This window comes from Chanodichthys erythropterus, chromosome 3, assembly GCF_024489055.1.
Source record: "Chanodichthys erythropterus isolate Z2021 chromosome 3, ASM2448905v1, whole genome shotgun sequence".
NCBI lineage: Eukaryota > Metazoa > Chordata > Actinopteri > Cypriniformes > Xenocyprididae > Chanodichthys > Chanodichthys erythropterus.
The window spans coordinates 12,218,354-12,242,597 of NC_090223.1; the positions used below are offsets into that span (position 1 = coordinate 12,218,354).

The window sequence follows — 24,244 nt, forward strand, 5'->3', positions numbered from 1 at the left end:
TCCATGTTTCCAAAATTAAGACTGTTTTTCACTCACATCTTAATCCGCCTACTCCGGTTCCCCCACCGCCGTGGCTCGTAGACGGGGAACCAACCTATTCGGTTAATTGCATTCTCGACTCGAGGCGGAGGGGACGCGGAGTACTTGGTGGACTGGGAAGGTTACGGTCCGGAGGAGAGAAGTTGGGTTCCTGCTGATTGTTGATCAGCGGCAGCTGTGAGCTATTACCATCTGCCTATATAATGCCTTGTCTTTCGTCTCTTGTTTGTCAGATCGTTGTGTGGTGTCCGCGTGTTGTTTCCTGTGTTGCTTGTTGTGTTGTATCTGACTACCTTCGGTGTGAAGCTCTATTAAAGAGATTTAACTTGCATCTGCATCGTCCCTTCATTCCGTGACAAAAGCAACCAACCTTTAGTAAAGTCTAAGACTGATTCTTAATTGTTGTGAACTGGGGACTACAATGATGTCAACTCAAAAGTGCTCTCTGCTCTCAAATGCTGTGGGGCATGTCCGCTGTCAGCGCTGAAACCACACCTACTCGCGAGAGCTGCAGCCTCAACTGACTTGTCTAATGAGTCAAACATACTGATGCATATTTAACAAGTTTGTTTGCCCATATAATCTTTAGGGTATTAGGTTAGCTAATTTGGCTTGCTGTCCACTGAGGAGGGGCTCGATTAAAGCATCTTCAACTCGAGCTCTGATATACCCCCCCAGTGAATAAACGTAGGTTATGATTACATTGGGCAAGGTACCTGAGATGAAGGTGGAGTTTGGGGAGGTGGAGGGATGCTGAAACAGCTGAGACTGAAGAGAGGTAAGCAGCTGTTAATTGGAAGATTAGATGGGCTCGCTCCTCCCTAAATTACGTTTAGGAACTTCACAAAAAGAATCACGTTAGAGCCCAGATAGCATGTAGTAATCGGCCCGAGCTCGGCTGCCCCGTGGCGCCTGTGGCTCAGAATCGGTTACCCATTTTAGTAGAGTTACAGTGGACTACCTACTTTTATAGCACAAACACACACGGCAACATACACTCATTGGTGGGTTCATACTGACGACTGTTGTCGAGTCGACAAATGACGGCGCCGCGAGACGGGAGGATGAAGGTCGGGATGGGAGAGATTCTGTCCGGCTTCATATCATATCATCGGTTGAACGATCACTTTAGAATCCTTCATATCATCGTTTTAGGAAATTTAAATAAGGGGACCGAGCAGTATTGTATATTATAACAACCATGTAATATGCATTTGTGTGAAGAAGGCATTACTAGCTAAATGTGCAAAGGGCTGTATAACTGTAATGGCATTTGAGATTTAGCGGGTGCATTAGGGGCGGGGCTATGCTCGGGGGTCCCAGTGTGTCATCAGACCCCCCGTTTTAGCTACGGCCAAAAAATCCTGAACAGAGACTTGGTGAAAAACTGTTTAACACTCTAACTTTACTTTTTAAGCATTACACAATTCACAGTCTTTGTAATGTGTTTCCGCAATACATTTGTAACATTTATAAAGTGTTTAGAAAGAATTCTGAGAATTGACTTTACAGGGACTTTAATTGAACCAAATGAGCTTGATCCAAATAAAATTTCAATCGGATTGGAAGGGGTGGTTTATTCTCTTTCTAATCCGATCCAAAAGCAAAAAATGACCATGTAAACACTTGAATCCGACTACTTTCTCAATCATATTCAGAAGTCTTTGGGGCACATGCGCAGTGCAATGTTGACACACATTACATAGTGCGCACGTTCACGTCTTTGTCACGGTTCATGGGTCTGTATGCTCATTCTGTGTGTGTGTGTGTGTGTGTTAGTGATGTGCGGGTCGGCTTTTTTTCCAACCCGCGGGTCCCGCTTTTATGACATTATTTGGCCCGCCCCAGCCTGCCCCACACCACTGTATCTATTTTTACAACCTGCCCCGCTCCGACTAGGCATTGTAATATAAATTAAAACAGCCTTTATTTCAGTCTGAAAGTGCTTGGAAACATTGCCCTGTAAACTGGCAACAACATATGATTATGAATATGAACCATAAATCAGTAATAACAAGATAGGCCTAATGATAAACAAATGACTAGCTAATACTAATACTAATAAAGCATACTACAGAAAAGCAGTTGAGCCCAGAATATAACCACAATTTGTTTAATTTCATGTTATGTTTTCCTCCCATATAAAACCGCCATAAAGAAAAATCTTAACGTCGTTTAATGTAGCCAGTCAGAGATCAAGATCAAATTCTGCACAAAACAATTATTCTATATAGTTGTCACAGATCCCTTGTTTCCCTGGACTACATTTCCCATGATCCTCCTATTCTCCACACCTGCACTCACTTCCCTCGTCATCTCCCCATCATCACTCATCACCTGCACCTGGACTTGATTATCTTCACTGCCTTTATATTGCACTCACTCCCTTCACTCCTCATCTATTCTCTGTTGTGTTATGTTTGCGTTTGGTCTTCCTGCCTTTGGTTTATTAAAGTATTGGATGTTATTGTGGAAATCCGTATCTGCCTCATCCATTCTCTGTTGTGTTATGTTTGCGTTTGGTCTTCCTGCCTTTGGTTTATTAAAGTATTGGATGTTATTGTGGAAATCCGTATCTGCCTCATCTCTACACCAGCAACTGTAACAGAAGAACGGACCTTTAAACTGCTGGATTTTCACAAGAAGAAGATGAATTCTTTCTTCAGCTACCAGGTTCCAACTTCTCCCATGCCTGCCACTTCCGTGACGGCCGGCGATCGTCTCATTGGGCTCCTGCAAGTTGGTCGTTCACTGGAGAGGTATGTGGAGGAGTTCGTTGAGCTCGCTTTTTTGACTAACTGGCCTGATGCTTATTTGATCGCCCTGTTTCTGGATGGGCTAGATGACAACACTATCTGTTTTGATGAACCTGACTATCGTTTTTCCTTAAACGAAACTATCAATTTAATTTTGTGTTTAAATGACTCCAAATTCCTTGTAGAAGAGGTTCAGGATAAGTGTTTGTCTCGTCCAGCCCCTCCAGAAACACGGTTGGCCAGGCCAGTTGGTCAGCCTCCGTCTTCCTCCGCATACCCCTCCAGTGAATTACTTTCCTGTTCTACGCTGGACCCACACTCCTCCGCTGGGTCCAGAAAGCAGAGGAGAAGGAAGAAAGCAGCCCCAGCCTGTCATGAACCTGCCGCTCCAGCCCTCTCCGAGGTAGTGATGGGCACATCGAGGCTTCATGAAACACTGAAGCAGCTGAATCAAATGTGCCGTAATGATTCGAGGCACATTCTAATCTAATCATCTAATAAGATTAAATATAGAGTGTCTGTATAATTTGTGTTCTTTCATCAATTTTAAAGGCTTGTTTCTCTGTTCCATGGCTCAAGCTAAACAGGCCAATAAGAGATTAATAACTACCATTATTCATTTTAATTATTCTAATGTATAATTAAAACATGTACAACTGTATAAAACTGATCGGAGATCAGGTAAAACCATAGGGTAAAGCCCTAGACACTTGTTCAATAGTTCTCAGTGAATCTGCATGATTCATGGGCTCACTTTATCATCGCTCTCTGTTGGTGAACCATTGAAATTTCGAACTGTTTCGAAACAGTGATGACGTGATGAAGCCTCGTTTACTAAAATCACGTGACTTTGGTAGTTTGATACACGCTCCGAATCACTGGTTCGAAACAAAAAGATTCATGAAGCTTCGGAGCTTCATGAAGCAGTGTTTCGAAATCGGCCATGACTACTCCCAGGAGGCTCCAGCCTCACACGAGCCGCCAAGTGAGGCAGTTTGGTTAATGGACTTTTGGACTGAACCAGTTTCTCCGGTCTCTTCTGAGCCATTATCTCCAGATCCAGCCGCCGCCGAGCCTGCCGCTCCAGCCGCCGCCGAGCCAGCCGCTCCAGTCGCTGCCAAGCCTGCCGCTCCAGTCGCCGCTGAGCCAGCCACTCCAGCCGCTGCCGCTCCAGCCTGTCACGAGCCCGCTCCAGCCTGTCATGAGCCCGCTCCAGCTATAAACTTTGGACTGTATGTTTCCCTGCTGGTCTCCAGCCCTAAAACTGTGTTCCCTCCCTGCCTCCCTCTCTCACCTCCTCCCATTTGTATCCACTCTTCACCTCCACCTCAAGCCCCCTCGTCCAGATCTCCACCTCGGTCCTCTGGTCGATTACCTTCACCCTGGCTCCAACCTCCCTCGTCTCCACCATGGCCCATCTGTCCACCAGTTTCCACCCTGCCTCCGGTCACACATTGGTCCCTCATCAGCCTGCCCTCACCCCTGGACTGCACTCCTCTGTCTCCGCTCCATCCCTCCGTCACTCAGTTTCAGTTTGCCTCTTCACTCCCTCCTGTGTTCCCTTTGTTGGTTGTCGTCCTGTCTCTACTGCGGCCTTCTGGAGCCCTGCCTGCGCTTCGGTCGGCGGAGCCGCTGGTTTCGCCATCTCCCGCCGGACCTTCAGCGCCGCCTGGGCTCGACGGCGTTGCGGCTTCGCCCGGAGCTCTTGACCCGCCATGGCTGCCCTCGGCCCCTGACCCGCCATGGCTCTTGGACCCGCCCTGGAGACCTCCACTCCATTCCGCTCCTGCATGAGGTCTCAGGGACGCCCATCCACAGCGCGAGGACGCGCCTACCGGGAGGGGGGGGTAATGTCACAGATCCCTTGTTTCCCTGGACTACATTTCCCATGATCCTCTTGTTCTCCACACCTGCACTCACTTCCCTCGTCATCTCCCCATCATCACTCATCACCTGCACCTGGACTTGATTATCTTCACTGCCTTTTATATTGCACTCACTCCCTTCACTCCTCGTCCGTTCTCTGTTGTGTTATGTTTGCGTTTGGTGTTCCTGCCTTTGTTTTATTAAAGTATTGGATGTTATTGTGGAAATCCGTATCTGCCTCATCTCTACACCAGCAACCGTAACAATAATATGCTTTATTTGTATGGTATTTACTAAGTTTGTTTTTTTTTAATAACACTGCCTTAGTAAATTAAGCCACGTTACTCTCTTTCACATTAAGCATTTTATATATCCCTTTCAGATTTGTAGGACAACCGTTTACAGCCTACGTCACATAACCACTGAACTTGTGTACTATTTAACACATGGAAATGTTAATTTACCATTTTTATGTTCACTGTGCAAAAAAAGAATGGCATCCACTGTACCGGGGTTTATTTCGCCTAGACTCCAAAACTCGGCCAGCAGAGCTGAATGTGCGCTCGCGGCCGGGATACAGAGAATCATTTTTGACACATTGGCAAGCACAGGAAAGGGCGATTGACTGCGACTGCAGGAAGCTTAGAATGTCCTCTCCGTCCCAGAAGAACTGGCCCTCAATGTAGCGTTTTATTTTGTTTTATTTCTCCGTTTTTGTTTTCGTGGCTGGCGACGGGAGCTGCTTGGCACGCCGCTTTCGTGACGCCAAAGGTTTGGGGACATCACTCAAGATACGTTATGGCCTTTGTTTTGTAACCTTATAAAAAAACGTATAAAATATGTAAATAGATATTCCCAAATATTTAATATATGCTATAGGGAATTGCTTGCAACATACATGATTTTTTTTTTAATGACCCGCCCCAACCCGCCCCACAAATAAAGTGACAATTTCTTAACCCGCCCCAATGGGGTCCGCTCTTCCTTTTGGGCTGTCTGTTCCTGACAGCCCAAAAGGGCTGGTCTTTTCCATTCTGTTCCTTTTTTGGGTTACATTGTATCGGTTGAGGGAATGCGCATGGATCCGGACAAACTGCAGTGATACGTACTCATTGATACGTGTTTCGTGCCCACGGGTATGTTTTCGTCATGAGACCAGATTGTTAACGGAGCATATTCTCTCAGAAAGGAATTTCAACATAATATGCCAGTAACGGTATATAACTCTCTTTTTTTCCATTATTTTTCTTGTGGCTGTACGTGTAGGCTAGTGAAACAAATGAGAATAATAGTATTTTGTGTTTAACATGTTTTTTTTTAAAGTCTGTGCTTTAAGTAAAGCTGCACTTAATGACTGCAGTGTTTGGAAATATTATAGCCAACACTCTTAATAATTTTAATTATAGGCCTGCAATTCATTGTATTGGCTAATAGACCTAAAAAAATGTAAAAGATTTTCAAAGATAGCTAATAGCCTAATCTTTTATTATCCTCACAGCATGTATACTAATATTAATTTAATAATAAAAGAAGCTGAACCTAATAGTTATAATAATAGACTAGAATAATGTACCAGGCCTACATTAATTGGAAATACCAAATCCTCTTAATATCTCCAAGATTTGATGCTTTTGACAATATCTCTGGCTATAATCGATACATGATCGATGTCTGTTGAAGCAACCTAGGTTCCTGCAAGTGTTGATATGATGTCACACACGCAGAGCACATGCACAAAAGTTTTATTTGGAATGTATATAAAACACATATAAATGGAACTTTGAACCAGATTACAATATTTAGAGTACATGTAAACATATCTACAATCGGATTCAATTCATTCAGATTGATATATTATAAAATAGCTTTCCTGTTAAATAATTTCTTATTCTTGGGCTTCACTTTTTGACATTCTTTGTGTCTTGGGATTTCTCCATTGTGCACATCATGTATCTACCTAGACAAAACAAGAAGTAGTCCTTGGACAAACTGACACACACACACGTAACAAAAAGTTGAAGACACACACATTTACACACATACGTTTCATATTTGTTATTATATTTCTTGAAATGTCATACATGGTAAGGATTGATTCTTAAGTCGTATGATTGGATGCTCAAGCCATCCTGGAGATTGTTGTTTGACCTATGTCTATAAATATTACCCTTCTTCCTGAATCCCGAATAAATGTGAGAATGCTTTGTACCACTTGATCTGTGTCTGCTTGACCATTCTCCTGACATATCTCACGCTGCTGCTGACACACATCACAAGGGTTGAGGCGACAAAGATGAATAAAACTCCAAACAACGTTTAATAGAATAATCTAAACAGGCTTAAATCCAAACAGGCAGCATGGTACACACATATCACATGAAACGAGACTGGACAAAGAACACTGAAAACACATGAACTGATATAGATGATAATGAGGGTAGCACAAATGAACGTGATGACAAATCATATAAGTGACCATGACAACCAAGAAGTATCTGGAAACTTCTCAAAGGAAAACAGGAACTAATGGATACAAATTATAGGTCCATGAAAGTGAAATTAAGATGACTCATAGACAGATTAGTGGTGACAAAACAGCCCCTCCCAGTAGGTGCGACCTTGTGCCGTGACTGAAGCACAGAGATGAGGGAGATGGGTGGAGGTTTGGGAGGCGGACACAGAGATGGCAGAGGAATGGTGAAAGGGGCAGACAGATTAAACCAGGGTGGTGATGACAGAGGTAGAAGCCATGGTTGGGATGGTGGAGGGAGCCAAGTGACTAGCAGGGCGAAGGTCCAAGGCGGAGTGGACGGAGGGAGGAGCTATGGGGATATCCCTGCTGATGACACCAGGGTGACGATCAAAAGTCTGGGAAATCGCAGACAGAAATCTGAGGGAGCGATGGAACACTAATGACCAGGACGGCCGCAACAATCTCCTGAAATGTAAGTGGGATCTTGAGGGCTGAAGGTGAGCTGGTGTGACCGAGGGCAGAGGTGGTGCCTGAGGGAAAGTGGAGCTTGTGGCGATGTCTGACCCAGGTGGAACTGATGTGCCCAGGGAGCCCGGTGAGACTGAGGGGCTGATGGTCCATGCTGGAGTTGAGGGGGCAGGAGTGAAGGTGTAGGAGTCTGGACGTCCAGTCGAGGTGGATCAGTGCACTCCAAGGCTGGAGACGGAGCTTCAGGCTCATGACGCCCAGGCGAAGGAGGTTCACAGATGGTCCGTGGTGTAGCCATGCTACTGAGAAGAGGTAAAAATTGCACCAATGGACAGATGGGAAACGAAGGTGACTAGGTGGACAGACTGACTGAGGACTGATGAGGAACCTGGAGAACTGAACAAAATTCCATGAAAAACAGAGCATAGTTGATGGAAGTTTGAAGTGGTGGTGGGAGAGGGAGGCTGAGCAGGGTTCTAACAAGACTGAAGATGGAATTTCTGATAAGATGAGAGGGGCTCGGGCACTGTCAATTGGGGTGATGATGGGCTAGGCTCTGGGTTCGGCAGAAATTTGGACCAGGGGTACACACTTTCCAGACACTTGAGGATAGCGTCCCTCCAGCAATGTGCTTGTGTGTCTGGAAGGTCAACAGGGTGGTATAAGTTATCATATATATTGTATTCTGAGGGTCTTGTCATCTTAGTGGGAGAAAACGGCAAGACAGCAGAATTCCACAGTGTAGTCCATGAAGTTAAGACCCTTCTGGGTCAAAGCAGTGAACTGTGCTGCTAAACCCATATCTGGTCCGGTGTTCTGTTATGGATGTGTGTACACAAATACATGATATACAGTGATATACAGAAGATAATGAGGGTGTCACAGAGACGAACTCCGTGATTCCCTCCTCTGGCCATCCGAGGGAGCCCTCACCTGAATACTAACACACACACACTACATTTCCCATAAACTCCCACCTTGGACTAATTACTCTACAGCTGTTCCCCATCAATCGGACTTTAAAAGACTCTCATTTCCCTCAGTCAATCGCAAAGTCTTGTATTGCACAGTGTGTTCTGAGTTCTGAGCGTTATTCTATTGTCTGATTGTCTGCCTGTTAACGAATCTGTTGCTTACCGTCCACGAATCTCTGCTGCCTACCCCTGACCTGTGCTTTGTTCTCTGATCTGTGAGTGATATCTGCCAGTCCTGACCCCTGCCTGTAGATTGATTACGATTCTGTCTGCCCTCTGCTGTACCTGTCTGCTCCTGTTTTGACCTTGCCTGTACGATGACGCTCTCTTATAATAAAGCATGCAAAGCCTTTGTGATGAATCATTACAGAGGGTAACACAGCTGAATGTGATGACAAATCATACAGGTGCATCTCAATAAAAAAATTAAAATTTAAACATATTCTAGATTTATTAGACACAAAGACAAATATTTCCAGACATTTTTGTTTTCATTTTGATGATTACAGCTTGCTGCTCATCAAAATTATAATAAAAAACAGTATCTCAAAAAGAATATTATATATAATATACACTCACCTAAAGGATTATTAGGAACACCTGTTCAGTTATCTCATTAATGCAATTATCTAATCAACCAATCACATGGCAGTTGCTTCAATGCATTTAGGGTTTGGTCCTGGTCAAGACAATCTCCTGAACTCCAAACTGAATGTCAGAATGGGAAAGAAAGGTGATTTAAGCAATTTTGAGCGTGGCATGGTTGTTGGTGCCAGACGGGCCGGTCTGAGTATTTCACAATCTGCTCAGTTACTGGGATTTTCACGCACAACCATTTCTAGGGTTTACAAAGAATGGTGTGAAAAGGGAAAAACATCCAGTATGCGGCAGTCCTGTGGGCGAAAATGCCTTGTTGATGCTAGAGGTCAGAGGAGAATGGGCAGACTGATTCAAGCTGATAGAAGAGCAACTTTGACTGAAATAACCACTCGTTACAACCGAGGTATGCAGCAAAGCATTTGTGAAGCCACAACACGCACAACCTTGAGGCGGATGGGCTACAACAGCAGAGGACCCCACCGGGTACCACTCATCTCCACTACAAATAGGAAAAAAAGGCTACAATTTGCACAAGCTCACCAAAATCGGACAGTTGAAGACTGGAAAAATGTTGCCTGGTCTGATGAGTCTCGATTTCTGTTGAGACATTCAGATGGTAGAGTCAGAATTTGGCGTAAACAGAATGAGAACATGGATCCATCATGCCTTGTTACCGCTGTGCAGGCTGCTGGTGGTGGTGTAATGGTGTGGGGGATGTTTTCTTGGCACACTTTAGGCCCCTTAGTGCCAATTGGGCATCGTTTAAATGCCACGGCCTACCTGAGCATTGTTTCTGACCATGCCCATCCCTTTATGACCACCATGTACCCATCCTCTGATGGCTACTTCCAGCAGGATAATGCACAATGTCACAAAGCTCAAATCATTTCAAATTGGTTTCTTGAACATGACAATGAGTTCACTGTACTAAAATGGCCCCCACAGTCACCAGATCTCAACCCAATAGAGCATCTTTGGGATGTGGTGGAACGGGAGCTTTGTGCCCTGGATGTGCATCCCACAAATCTCCATCAACTGCAAGTTGCTATCCTATCAATATGGGCCAACATTTCTAAAGAATGCTTTCAGCACCTTGTTGAATCAATGCCACGTAGAATTAAGGCAGTTCTGAAGGCGAAAGGGGGTCAAACACGGTATTAGTATGGTGTTTCTAATAATCCTTTAGGTGAGTGTATTTATGTATCATAATTGTTAGACTGTTAGAAAGTTCTGTATCTGCAAAAACTCCTATATGTTAACCACATGGGAAACGCCATTGACCAGTGTTTGACTTGTGCTTCCTCCTGAATAAAATCCACAAAGTTGTCGAAAGTGCATTTCTTCTTTATTTTACTTTTAAAACTCAAAACAAATCAGAAAATAAACAAACAAACTTCAAGGCCTCTGCTCTTTGTTGTGTGCACGCCAACTCCTGTGAGCACGGTCAAAGATAATATCCACTCACAGCGCTTCCATCTGGCACTCCAACATAACGCCAATATATGCCAATGGCACCATCTAGTCCCCACCTCCTATAGAGGACTCGTACACACGAACACACAAAACAATATTAAATTACCATTCTCAGGGTATAAATACTGAGTTTAGGTCAGTAATCCCAACAGCAGTCATGGGGAAGTCTGTTGACTTGACAGTTGTCCAGAAGACGATCTTCAAAACCCTCTACAATGAGGGTAAGCCAAAGAGGGTCATCTGCAATTCTGAGCACCTGGTTTTGTTTTCTTGTTTTTGGACTGTTTCTATGGATTTTGACACTTGACTGGCTGTGACTACAATTTTGGATTCCCCTTAAATAAAGCGAGTCTGAGCTCTGTGACAAAAAAGTGCAGATATTATTTATGGGCAGTCATGCAAAGAAATTATGAACACGTAAAAACAAGAGGACCAATGAAATATTAAAAACTGATTATGTTGTAGTCAATGCAAATTTTTGTTTTTGTAAAACCTTTTTTGCAAAAACTTTTGTCAGATAAATACCTTCACTTTGTTTTGTTCAAATAATATAAATATTTTGATGGAATTTTTTAAGTGTATTAATTTTATTTTAAGTTATTACATTTTTACCAGTCAGTTGCAAAAAGAATTGAGCAGCTCCATGTCATCGTATAACTTTAAACATATCTTTATTGGAAAATGCGTGGTCTGGAGAAAAAAAAAATCAAAAAGTAAAAAAGTTTTTTTTCATAGTGATTAAAACCAAATGAAGTACTACAGAATATATTATAATACATTATAGTGAGATGCTCAGATGATGATCTGAATGTTTTGTTGAATGAGTGTTGATAGTCTGAGGATCATCAATATTAACAGAGAAACTGCTGAAAACACTCTTTATTTCATGTCAATAGTTCCTGTTTTCACCTCATTTATTATGCTGATGTCTTCAGATCTGCTGTAAATTGACACTTAAAGCTTATTTCATCGCTGTCAACAAAGTTTATGCTTTCAACTGTTTGTCTTACCATTATTTATAATTGCAAGAAGTGACTTTACATTACTTGTATTATTTTTCTGTATTTCTTGATATCTGACTGTTGAATGAAGAAGCAGAATAATGTTAGGATTAGCAATAAATATAATTTACGAATTATCATCATTTGCTTTACAATAAACAGACAGACCTACATAAACAAGTGTCTTACAAGTGTCATTTATTATTAAAACAAACTCAAACTGATATATGTTTGATTTTGGCAGATCAACTCCTCCCATCACAGTTACATCATCAGTGATGCTCCTGCCACACTGGACTTCACAGGCAATGAAGCTCCTCCCACTGAAGACACGTCATCAGTGAAGCTCCTCCCACTTTAATTTATTAAAGAGGACAGTGAGAACATGAGTGATCCAGAACCCTGCAGAATGAAACACACTGAAGATACTGAAGAACAAAGAGGTTGGTGTTTATTCTTCATTCATTCATGATGCTGAACAACATTCATGTTAGAAAGATTCAAAAACACTTCTGCACAGTTAGATAAACAGTCACTGAAATAAGTACAAATGTTTGTTTTCAACAAATTAGAAAGTAAAAAGGGAGAAACTTTCATATTAATTGTCAACATCAGGTCAAACTAAATATTATTTTAACCTGCAGGAGGAAGTTGGTGCACTCATTTGTTCTTTGTTTACATTAGTTCAGAGTTAGTTTTAGTGTAAAAGATTGTATTTACCTCAATTAACTACATCAAAAGGGCTAAGCTTTTTAATATGAACCTCAGCTGCATCCACTGAGAAAAAAAAACTGATGGTCTTCATGAAAGCGATTGACTAAACAATGTCCCGTGGCTTTTAGTTCAAAAGTGTGTACATTTGGAGAAATACTGATATATTCTCATATGTTTTGTCAGTAATATTTATTCAATTTTTACATGTGGCGATGTGAGCATGATGGAGCACTAAACCCTCTCATGTATCATGTCTGTTTCATTCATACTTGAAGCCAGAGGGCACCCTCGAGCAGAGTTTAATGTTTTAAAGTTAGTTTTAGTGTAAAAGATTGTAATTACTTCAAGCTTCAGTTCTTGGCTTTTGTTTTAGTCCAATGATAAAAAAATTAATCGTCATGAAACTAATAGACTAAACAATGTCATGTGGCTTTTAGTTCAAAAGCGTGTACATTTGGAGAAATATTTATATATTATCATATGTTTACATCAAATTTTGATAGAGACGAGTCATATTTATTACATTTTTACTCTTAAATGTGGCAATGAGCATTATGGAGCACTTTAATTCAGACTGGAAGCCAGAGGGCACCCTCGAGCAGAAAGTCAGAGAGTGAGACTTTCATTATGACAGAAATCCTCAAAAATCCACTGATAATAACATGCAAAAAGAGATTATCTGTGTTCTTCAAGTCATGTCAGGTAAAGTTTATTAGAGTATATTTAGTATAATAGTGTATAACACAATGCTAAACAACATAGCCTGTATCACTGTGCAGAATACTATAAAATAATGTTTTCTGTCTCATTTTTGTTCTGAAGCAACTTCTGATCACAGAAGGTTGTTAAAAACACTTGACTTGCATTAGAGTGAGTTAATTTGGAGCAAAAACATGGTTTTAATCTCATAAATTGTCGTGTTTTGATGGGGTGCTAAGCTAACATGCTAGCTAGCACTTATGCAGCTGTTTGAATAGTAAAGCTCATTTGAATGTTTGAAAGAAGGTGAAGTGAGAAGAAACAAAAAAACAGTGTGAATAGAGAGTCATCAGTAATTACAATAATGACAAAAGAATTATAATTACAGCCATAACCAAACCGGAGAGCTGTGAATGTGTGCAGGAGAGACTGAAACTGAATGGGGCAGTTTGAACCACAAAACAATAGAGACACTGAATAGATGCTTAGAGGATGACAATAAACATCAGTTAGCATTTTAGATGTTTTCTCAAAATGATCTTCAGATTTGAAATAGAATATGGCTTTAGCTGCAGTGCATTTCTAGACTGAAACAAGGCCAATTTTACTTTCATAAAGATGTTTAATAAATTACATTTCTAATAATATTTAAGCTCTTCATAACTATTTTTTACTAGCGACTGATGACGCCTCAGTGAGCCATCAGATTTCGACAAGGTCTTACGGGTAATTAATAACAGAATTTGATGAACTAACCCTTTAATAATGAAAAAGCTTTTGGTGAAATAAATATAAATCTAAAAATTGGTATTAAAATGATGGAACTATTGTATATTTTTTAATGTTTATATTATATTAGATTATTGTGCTGTTGCTCAAATATATTTCAAGGTGGGATAAGTAGATTAGACATTGTTGATATTAGAAATCAACCCAAACAAACCCACCCCTCTCTTCATTGCTCCGCCTCCAAAACTCACACTCTGCCCCTTAATGCTCATTGGTTACGTGATTGTTGTTGGTGTCGGCGGACTAATTTCCAAACTGTATTTTTCAAAATTTACTTACTCCACCTTGGAGTTCTCACTACAGAAACAAGGGATTTGTCAACAATGTTTTTAAAAAAATTGGCATGGCACTAGCAATGCCAAGGTCATGGGTTCACATACTCAGATAAAAATGTATAGTAATGTAAAAATGTATAGCAATGTAAGTCTCTTTGGATAAAAGCATCTGCCGAATGCATAAATGTAAATGTAAATTCATAGAAAGTTTAGGGGCATTACTTAACATTCATTAATTTATAAAAAGGCATCAAAGTGATAATATTTTATAGCAGTTTCTGTTTTTACATCAGGGCTCATTTTTAGAGGTCTGCATTCCCGCGGCATGATAAAATTTCTTGCTGTGCGGGATTAAAATTTGAAGGATAGGGGGATTGCGGTTGGTAACTATGGTGTACATTAAGCAGGAGCGACCGGTCTGACAATTACCCGGTCTCTCGCGAGATGCTTTGACATCAGCGCCTGAACTTGAAGTGAACAAAACTTTCTGCAGTGGCTGCGTTCAAACAGTAACCAGTTCCCTCCTGAGAAACCTGGCGAGATATTTTCTTTGCATTAGTGGTCTGCGTGAGTGCAGCTTAAGAGAGCATTAAAGGATTAATCCTCTTTTAGATAAACTTTTCCCGATAATTTACTCACCCCCATGTCATCCAATATGTCCATGTTTTTCTTTCTTTAGTCAAAAAGAAATTAAAGTTTTTGATGAAAACATTCCACGATTTTTTTTCCATATAGTGGACTTCAATGGGCACCAAACAGTTGAAGGTCAAAATTAGTTTCACTGCAGCTTTAAATTGTTCTACATGATCCCAGATGCACTCATTTTCTGAAAAAAAAAAAAAAAATTGAAAATTATATAAGTTAACCATAAATGCTCATCTTGAACTAGCTCTCTTCTTCTTCTTCTTCTTCTTCTTCTTCTTCTTCTTCTTCTTCTTCTCTATTTGAATTCCAGCAGTGTAGACACTGTAAGCGTAATACTGCCCTCCACAGGTCAAAGTTTGAACTAATTGTTATATACTATTGAACTAGCATATTGTATATGACAATTTAGTTCTTTGACCTGTGGAGGGCAGTAATACACTTAGCAGTGTCTACACTGCTGGAATTCAAATAGAGAAGAAGAAGAGAGCTAGTTAAAAATGAGCATTTAAGGTTAAAATGTATATAATTTTCAATATTTATCAGAAAATGAGTAATGGTTTCTCTAGATAAGACTCTAGATAATTTCTCTAGATAATTTCTCATCTGGGATCATGTAGAACAATTTGAAGCTGCACTGAAACTGTAATTTTGACCTTCAACTGTTTGGTGCCCATTGAAGTCCACCATATGGAAAAAAATGGAATGTTTTCATCAAAAACTTTAATTGATTTTCAACTGAAGAAAGAAAGACATTGAACATCTTGGATGACATGGAGGTGAGTAAATTATCAGGAAAAAATTATTTAAAAGTGGACTAATCTTTTAAACCTTAAACCTGTTCGGATTTTGGAGGAGAGACATTCTGAAACGGTCATCAGTCAGGGTCATTCTGTTCTTGCTTGAATATTAAATAAATTTTCATTTTGCAGTATAGCTAATAAGCCAACAGTTTTCATTGTATTTTTGGCTTAGCCTATAGTTTTGAGGGACATGTTGTAGTCTATTTAATGTAGCTAATTTTCTTTGTGATATTTAGCCTATTATTCTTTGACATTTTTATGGTGTTAACAGCATCATAATAACAAATAAAAATCTTGTATATGCTGTGCAACACTTTATACTTGTTACACACTCTTTCTTTAGGGGATGTTTAAATGCGAGATTCTGGAAACAAATTTAAATTTACATCTAAATTTACCAGGACCAGTGGGGTTGGGGGAAAAAAAACACTATGTGGGTAGGGGGTGATTCACAGAGTGAATTTTAGGCTTGGGACAAATAAAGGCCTGCACAGACCTAATATATGTAAATTTCTCTCTTTGGATTATTTTGATGTACTGAAAAAGAAATAATATGTTCTTCCATTTTAGATATGATTAAAGAGGAGGAGGAGAGTGAAGAACTGAGTGAAGTGGAGGAGAAACATCATGTCAAACCTGGGGAAAAACCTTTGAGTCGCTCAAAGACTAAAAAGACATTTTTAAAGAAAAGAAGAGCAAAGAAATCTGCAACCTGCACTCAGTGTGGAAAGAGTTTCACACAAAAATGTCACCTTGAGATTCACATGAGAGTTCATACAGGAGAGAGACCGTTCACTTGTGATCAGTGTGGAAAGAGCTTCACAACCAAACAACATCTTGATGTTCACATGAGGATCCACACTAGTGAGAAGCCATTCACATGTTATCAGTGTGGGAAAACATTTCTTGATGCATCAAGCCTGAAGAAACACCTGACAGTTCATACGAAGGAGAAGCCACATTCATGTTCTGTGTGTGGAAAGAGTTTTTCACTGCTGCAAAATTTAAAAGTACATCAGAAAATACACACTGGTGTGAGAGAGTTCATGTGCTTTGAGTGTGAGAAGACTTTTACTACAGAGGGCGATTTAAAAAAACACCAGAGAATTCACACTGGAGAAAAACCTTACAAGTGTTCACACTGTGACAAGAGATTCAGTCAGTCATCATCTCTGAAAAGTCATGAGAGGATTCACACTGGAGAGAAACCTTACAAGTGTTCACACTGTAACAAGAGATTCAGTCGTTCATCATCTCTGAAAACACATGAGAGGATCCACACTGGAGAAGAACCTTACAAGTGTTCACAGTGTGACAAGAGATTCAGTCGTTCATCATCTCTGAAAGCACATGAGAGGATTCACACTGGAGAAAAACCTTACAAGTGTTCACACTGTGACAAGAGATTCAGTGTGTCATCCCATCTGAAAAAACATGAGAGGATCCACACTGGAGAAAAACCTTACAAGTGTTCACACTGTGACAAGAGATTCAGTGATTCATCAAATCTGAAAACACATGATAAGATCCACAGCAGAGAGAAGCTGCACACTTAAGTTAGGGTTGGACGATTATGACCTCATTTAATTGAACATTTTACCTCGATTACGATTAATGAACGATTATTGTGTTTCTGAGTTTCGTTTTGTTTTTTGCCCTCAGTTCACTTTCAAGGTTTGTACTGTAAATATGCTTGACTAATAAAGTTGGGATATTGTTTCCTATTGAATGAGTGATCTGACATAACAGCTCACTTTCAGCAGTTATTGTATCTTTGTTTAGTAACATTTCTTATAGATTTCTGCTCATTGTAAATCAGATAAAAATTAATTAGTGAACAGTACCAGTATGTAATGAGAGCGACTGCATGTGTGAATTAGTTTTACCGTCTCTATTAATTGTAAAGCTGTGGGTTGTAAACCCTAGTAAAAAAAAAAGTATTGTATTTTAAATATATTCCCTTTTTCTATAGTACATTGAAAAATATATTAACAAAAATGTACTATCTTTAAATATTTAAAAGTATATTAGCATCATATTTTCACAAAACTTTTAACACACGTTAAAGGTGCCCAAGAACGTTCTTTCACAAGATGTAATATAAGTCTAAGGTGTCTCCTGAATGTGTCTGTGAAGTTTCAGCTCAAAATACCCCATAGATTTTTTTTTTTTTTTTTGATTTTTTTAACTGCCTAACTGCAATTACCATCACCTACCTAAAATCCATGTTGTAGTTGTTTATCATCCCCCAGGTCAGCTAGGTAACTTCTTGGGGGAGTTGGATGTGTTATTCTCATCCTTCCCTGAGGATGGTACTCCTCTGTTAGTACTTGGTGATTTCAACATCCATCTAGACAAACCTCAGGCTGCTGACTTCCACACGCTGCTTGCCTCATTTGATCTCAAGCGAGTGGCTACCTCAGCTACCCACAAATTAGGTAACCAATTGGACCTCATCTACACATGCTGTGGCTCCAATACACAATACACTGGTTACTCCACTACACACATCAGACCACTTTCTCATTACTTTCACACTCAACCTGACCCCTAACTCAACACACAATCCACCACATGTCACTTTTCGGCGAAACCTACGCTTCCTCTCACCATCCCGCCTATTCTCTTTGGTCTCATCCACACTTCCTCCCCCTAACAAATTCTCATCATTGGACACTAACACTGCTACTGACACTCTTTGCACCACACTAACATCTTGCTTAGATGACTTCTGCCCCCTTTTAACCAGACCAGCCCGCGCCACCCCCTCTGCACCCTGGCTCTCTGATGTTCTGCGTGAGCATCGGTCTAGACTCAGGGCTGCAGAGAGGAAGTGACGCAAATCTAAAGATCCTACTGACCTTAGCTTATATCAGTCACTCCTTTCTTCTTTCTCTACTAATGTCTCCAATGCTAAAACCTCATACTATCACACTAAAATTAACAACTCAAATGATTCCCGCACACTTTTCAAAACCTTCTCTTCTCTTCTTTGCCCTCCTCCTCTCCCTCCCACATCAGCTCTTACAGCTGATGACTTTGCCACTTTCTTCACACATAAAATAACAACCATCAGCGGCCAATTCTCCACACCACACACTGATAATAACATATTAATAGAAAACACACAAACTCTCCCCTCCTTCTCCATGCTATCTGAGGCAGATGTTTCCAAGCTCATCCTTTCCAATCACCCTACTACCTGTCCGCTAGACCCTATTCCTACTCCCCTTCTTCAGGCCATCTCCTCCTCAATTCTACCTGCACTCACTCAAATAATCAATTCCTCCCTTCACACTGGAACATTTCCCACAGCTTTTAAGCAGGCTAGGATTACCCCACTGCTTAAGAAACCCATTCTGAATCCAGCACTTTTAGAAAACTACAGACCAGTATCCCTTCTTCCTTTCATTGCTAAGACACTTGAGAGAGTTGTGTTCAACCAACTGTCTACTTATCTCACACAAAACCTCCTTGACAATCACCAGTCTGGTTTCAAGAGTGGCCACTCAACTGAGACTGCCTTGCTCTCAGTCACTGAAGCACTGAGACTGGCACGAGCATCTTCAAAATCATCAGTACTCATCTTGTTGGATCTGTCTCCTGCTTTTGACATGGTGAACCACCAGATCCTCCTGTCAACACTCATGTCGAAGGGCATCTCGGGAACCGCACTCCAGTGGTTCGATTGTTACCTCTCAGGTAGGTCCTTCAGGGTATCTTGGAGAGGTGAGGTGTCCAAGTCACATCATCTTGCTACTGGGGTACCTCAGGGCTCTGTGCTTGGACCACTTCTCTTCTCCATCTACACGTCATCACTAGGATCGGTCATTCAGGATCATGGTTTCTCCTATCACTGTTATGCTGATGACACACAACTCTACCTCTCATTCCAACCAGATGATCCGACGGTTGCTGGTCGTATTGCAGCCTGCCTGACAGCCATTTCTGCCTGGATGAAGGACCACCACCTCCAACTCAACCTTGCAAAAACGGAACTGCTTGTGATCGGTGCAAACCCAACACTTCATCACAACCTTTCAGTTCAACTTGGGTCTTCAACCATCACTCCTTCCAGGACAGCCAGAAACCTTGGAGTGGTGATGGATGATTGTTTTAGCTTCACAGATTATGTTGCGTCAACGGCCCGGTCCTGCAGATTTGCCTTGTACAACATCAGGAAGATTAGACCCTTCCTATCGGAACATTCCACACAAATTCTTGTCCAAGCTCTTGTTCTATCCAGACTGGACTACTCGGCTGGCCTTCCAGCATGCACTATCAAGCCTCTACAACTGATCCAGAACGCTACAGCAAGACTAGTCTTCAATGAACCGAAGAGAGCACACGTCACTCCTCTCTTAGTCAGTCTGCACTGGCTGCCAGTAGCTGCTCGCATCCAATTCAAGGCTCTGATGTTTGCTTACAGAACGACCGCTGGATCTGCACCGCTATACCTATACAACTCACTACTTCAGACTTACGCGCCCTCCAGAAACCTGCGTTCTGCAAGTGAACGGTGCCTTGTGGTGCCATCACATAGGGGCACAAAATCACTCTCACGGACCTTCTCCGGATCTGTCCCTGGTTGGTGGAATGACCTGCCACCCGAGCAGCTGAGTCTTTAGCCATTTTCAAAAAAATGCTAAAGACGTATCTTTTTCTTCAGCACTTGACCCAGTAATAATAGCACTTGCCTTGACTTCTATTCTTCTTCTATCTGTGTATTTATATATATATATATATATATATATATATATATATATATATATATAAAAATAAATAAAAAAAACTCATTGCTACAAGCACTTTACTGTACCAACTGTGACTTCACACAGCACTTACATACTGTTGTTCTCATGTTGATTTGATTGATTCTACTACTCTCATTTGTAAGTCGCTTTGGATAAAAGCATCTGCTAAATGACTAAATGTAAATGTAAAATGCAGCTGCTAGAGTTCTTACCAGGTCAAAAACAAAATGATCATATAACACCAATTTTATCATCTCTACACTGGTTAAGTTAAGTTAAGGTTAAGTTCCATATTGATTATAAAGTATTGCTAATGACCTATAAGGTTCTAAATGGTTTAGCTCCTGTAACTGATCTTCTATCGCCCTACAATCCTTCACGCTCCTTAAGATCACAAAAAACTCTGGACTTCTGGTTGTACCTGATATCCAAGTCCACTAAAGGAGGGAGAGCATTTTCACATTTGGCTCCGAAACTCTGGAATAGCCTTCCTGATAATGTTCGGCGCTCAGACTCACTCACCCAGTTTAAATCTAGATTAAAGACGCATGTCTTTAGCCAAGCATTCACATAATGCATCTCATACCAGATCAATTGCACATGACTATATTTGCTTAATGTTATGAACAGCAGCTACGCTAATTGTTCTCCATTTGCTTTTCTGTTTTACCTCGGGATGCCCGTGACTAGAGAGTACATCAGCCTCAGTTTGGATCCAGCCTCTTAAGAAGACCTCAGATGACCAACACCTATGAAGAGACGATGCAAACTCCTGCTAGGACTTCAGAAGATGCAACATCTGGGTCAACATGCACATTCCCAAATTTCTATATCCTAATTATTGTTAATGTAATTCATTTTTCCAGGAGCTCATTGCTTCTACCTTCAGTTAAACTGCTAACAGTGATTGTAAATTAATTGCCTAAATTATTACATAATTTGCTAACTGCATTCTTTAAATTGTGATGTTCACATGCATTCTCTATAAAGCTGCTTTGAAATGATATGTATCGTGAAAAGCACTATACAAATAAATGTGAATTGAATTTAATATTAAATAAATTAAAATTATGAATAATTCATGACATATTCATAGAATTAGGCCTAGTAAATGACAGTATTACACTTTGCTTTTAAATTAAAATAAATATAATACATTCATAATATATAAATCTTTTTAACAGGTTAAGCTTACTTGTATTCTTTTGAGCTCTTTATTAATTATTCAGTATATTTGTTTGATTCACATGCATTGATATAGTCAGATATTTTCTTTCTCAAATTTTCACTACATCAGTGTTTATTTCTGCTTTGTAAATGTGTTTAATTTCATATTTTTTCATAAAGATCTCTTAATCTTCGGAAGAGACATGAATTGCGCGACTCTCTCTCGAGAAGTAAATTAAACTGACGTTCTCCTTGTTCCGTGTGATTGGCTGTTCGTCACTCTTTCAGGTGCACACGCTTTGCAAACAGGTGACAGAGAAGGTTTATACTGAGCATTTTGAATCATCTGATCCTGATCTAAACCAGGTTGGATTTATCTGGATTTGTCAACTCCAAACGTACTCTGAAACTCAGAGTTTGTTCAACTAGCTTCATGCAACAGATTACTGAATATTAAAAACAAATCTGGCAACCCATGCAATTTCACACCCAATACTTTACTGCAGTCATTTCCAACCTTTGATAGTGAATTCTTCTGTTTGACCTTTAAAGAGTCAAACCAACAAATCAATCCTGCCTGATTTTAAGAATTTTAAGAATGATCAATAAAACCAACAACCAAGAATCTCTCTTGACCAGAGAGTTGTATGTCATGAAAATGATCATTAATTGTAATTATTTATTGAACAGGGAAGTTTCTTTAAACATGTTGTTTTTAAAATCAATAAATTACTCTAAGCTCTTCCACTTCTGCTAATTTTCATTGATTTTGGCAAATCAGCTCCTCCCATTGCAAACACATCATCAGTGATGCTCCTCCCACACTGTACTTCACAGTCAATGAAGCTCCTCTCACTGCAATCACATCATCAGTTAAGCTCTTCCCACTGCAATTCCCCAATAAATACTGGAATATTCCCATCAGACGAGCATCAGGAAGAGCTGAAATCTGCAAAGACTGAGTTTATTAAAGAGGACAGTGAGAACATGAGTGATCCAGAACCCTGCAGAATGAAACACACTGAAGATACTGAAGAACAAAGAGGTTGGTGTTTATTCTTCATTCATTCATGATGCTGAACAACATTCATGTTAGAAAGATTCAAAAACACTTCGGCACATTTTGATAAACAGTCAAACTGAAATGGGTACAAATGTTTGTTTTCAACAAATGGTCAGTAAAGGGAGGTTTGAGAAACTTTCATATTAATTGTCAACATCAGGTCAAACTAAATATTAACCAGCAGGAGGAAGTTGGCGCACTAATTTGTTCTTTGTTTACATTAGTTCAACTTTAGTTTTAGTGTAAAAGATTGTAATAACCTCAACTAACTACAAAGGTCTAAACTTGAAGTTTCAGTATTTGATTCCTGTTTTAGTCTGAAAACCTGATAGTGACAGTAATGTCTTGAAAGTTATGAAAATTAAACACCAAGTGAGTCGATATTTTAATATGAATTATGAACCTCAGCTGAACTGAGAAAAAACTGATGGTCTTCATGAAAGCGATTGACTAAACAATGTCCCTTGTGGCTTTTAGTTCAAAAGCATGTACATTTGGAGAAATATTTATATATTCTATTATGTTTATGTCAAATTTCTGTAGAGAGGAGTAATATTTATTACATTTTTACTCTTAAATGTGGCGATGTGAGCATTATGGAGCACTTTCATTCATACTAGAAGCCAGAGGGCACCCTCGAGCAGAAAGTCAGAGAATGAGACTTTAATTAATTATAGAGGGTATGCAAGTGACGTCACCGTCGACCGTTACGACTGCAGTCACGTCCACTGAGAGGCAAAAGACTGAGCGGCAGCATTGGTTTTCAGCGTGAATGTCGCGAAAAACACACAAAACACATCCAAAACGGGAAAGAGCTTTGTGATTGACTGTACAAATAGCTTTGACAGAAAACCTGAGGCATATATTTAAAAAAAAAAAAAAGAAAGCAACAGAAAAAAGCAAACGGATCACTGCAATTCACAGAAACATCTGAACTCCAGGCAGAGAAACATGGATTTGCAGTTATCATTTTGTGTCAAAATGTTGGATTTTGAGGTAAAATCATACCGTATATATTGTATTGTTATATATTATGTTGACAACTCATCAATTAAATATTTTCGATCTTATATTCTGCATAATTGTGTGTTTTTAAATAAACAACACTGACAAAAACTATACTATAAAACTATATATGTTTTAAGGCTGGACAATATGACGATATAACATTGATATAAGTGATTATGCAGATTTAAACCTACCTATATTGTAGTTATATAAAATAGTCACATGCAGATTTGCTTTATGTATTTCCCCGCCGTCGAAATCAGGCACATATAAATGTCCGAAAACACGACTCTTGGCTGCACGTCAATATCCATGGATTAGGTTTATTTGACAAGTTGTAAGAAACACATTCAATTCCAACCTTTAGTGTAATTCGTTAGTTTTACTCATGTTTTCGCAGTTTCCCCTGTTAAATCCAGTCACGCAGCAGGTTCTTTTGCCACTCAGTGCAGCTGAGGGAGCGCGTTTTTGGCGGGAAAGTGACGAATACCCTCTATATGACAGAAACATAGCCTGTATCACTGTGAATAATACTATAAAATCATGTATTTTCTGTCTCATTTTTGTTCTGAAGCCACATCAGATCACAGAAGGTTGTTTAAAACACTTAACTTGCATTACAGTGAGTTAATTTGGAGCATAAACGTGGTTTTAATCTCATAAATTGTCATGTTTTGATG

The 24,244-nt window shown here is 40.1% G+C and overlaps 1 pseudogene; it reads left to right on the forward strand.

Annotated features, from left to right (window-relative positions):
- Positions 1-24,244, forward strand: part of LOC137003321 (uncharacterized) — a 56,401-nt pseudogene that overhangs the window by 29,845 nt on the left and 2,312 nt on the right.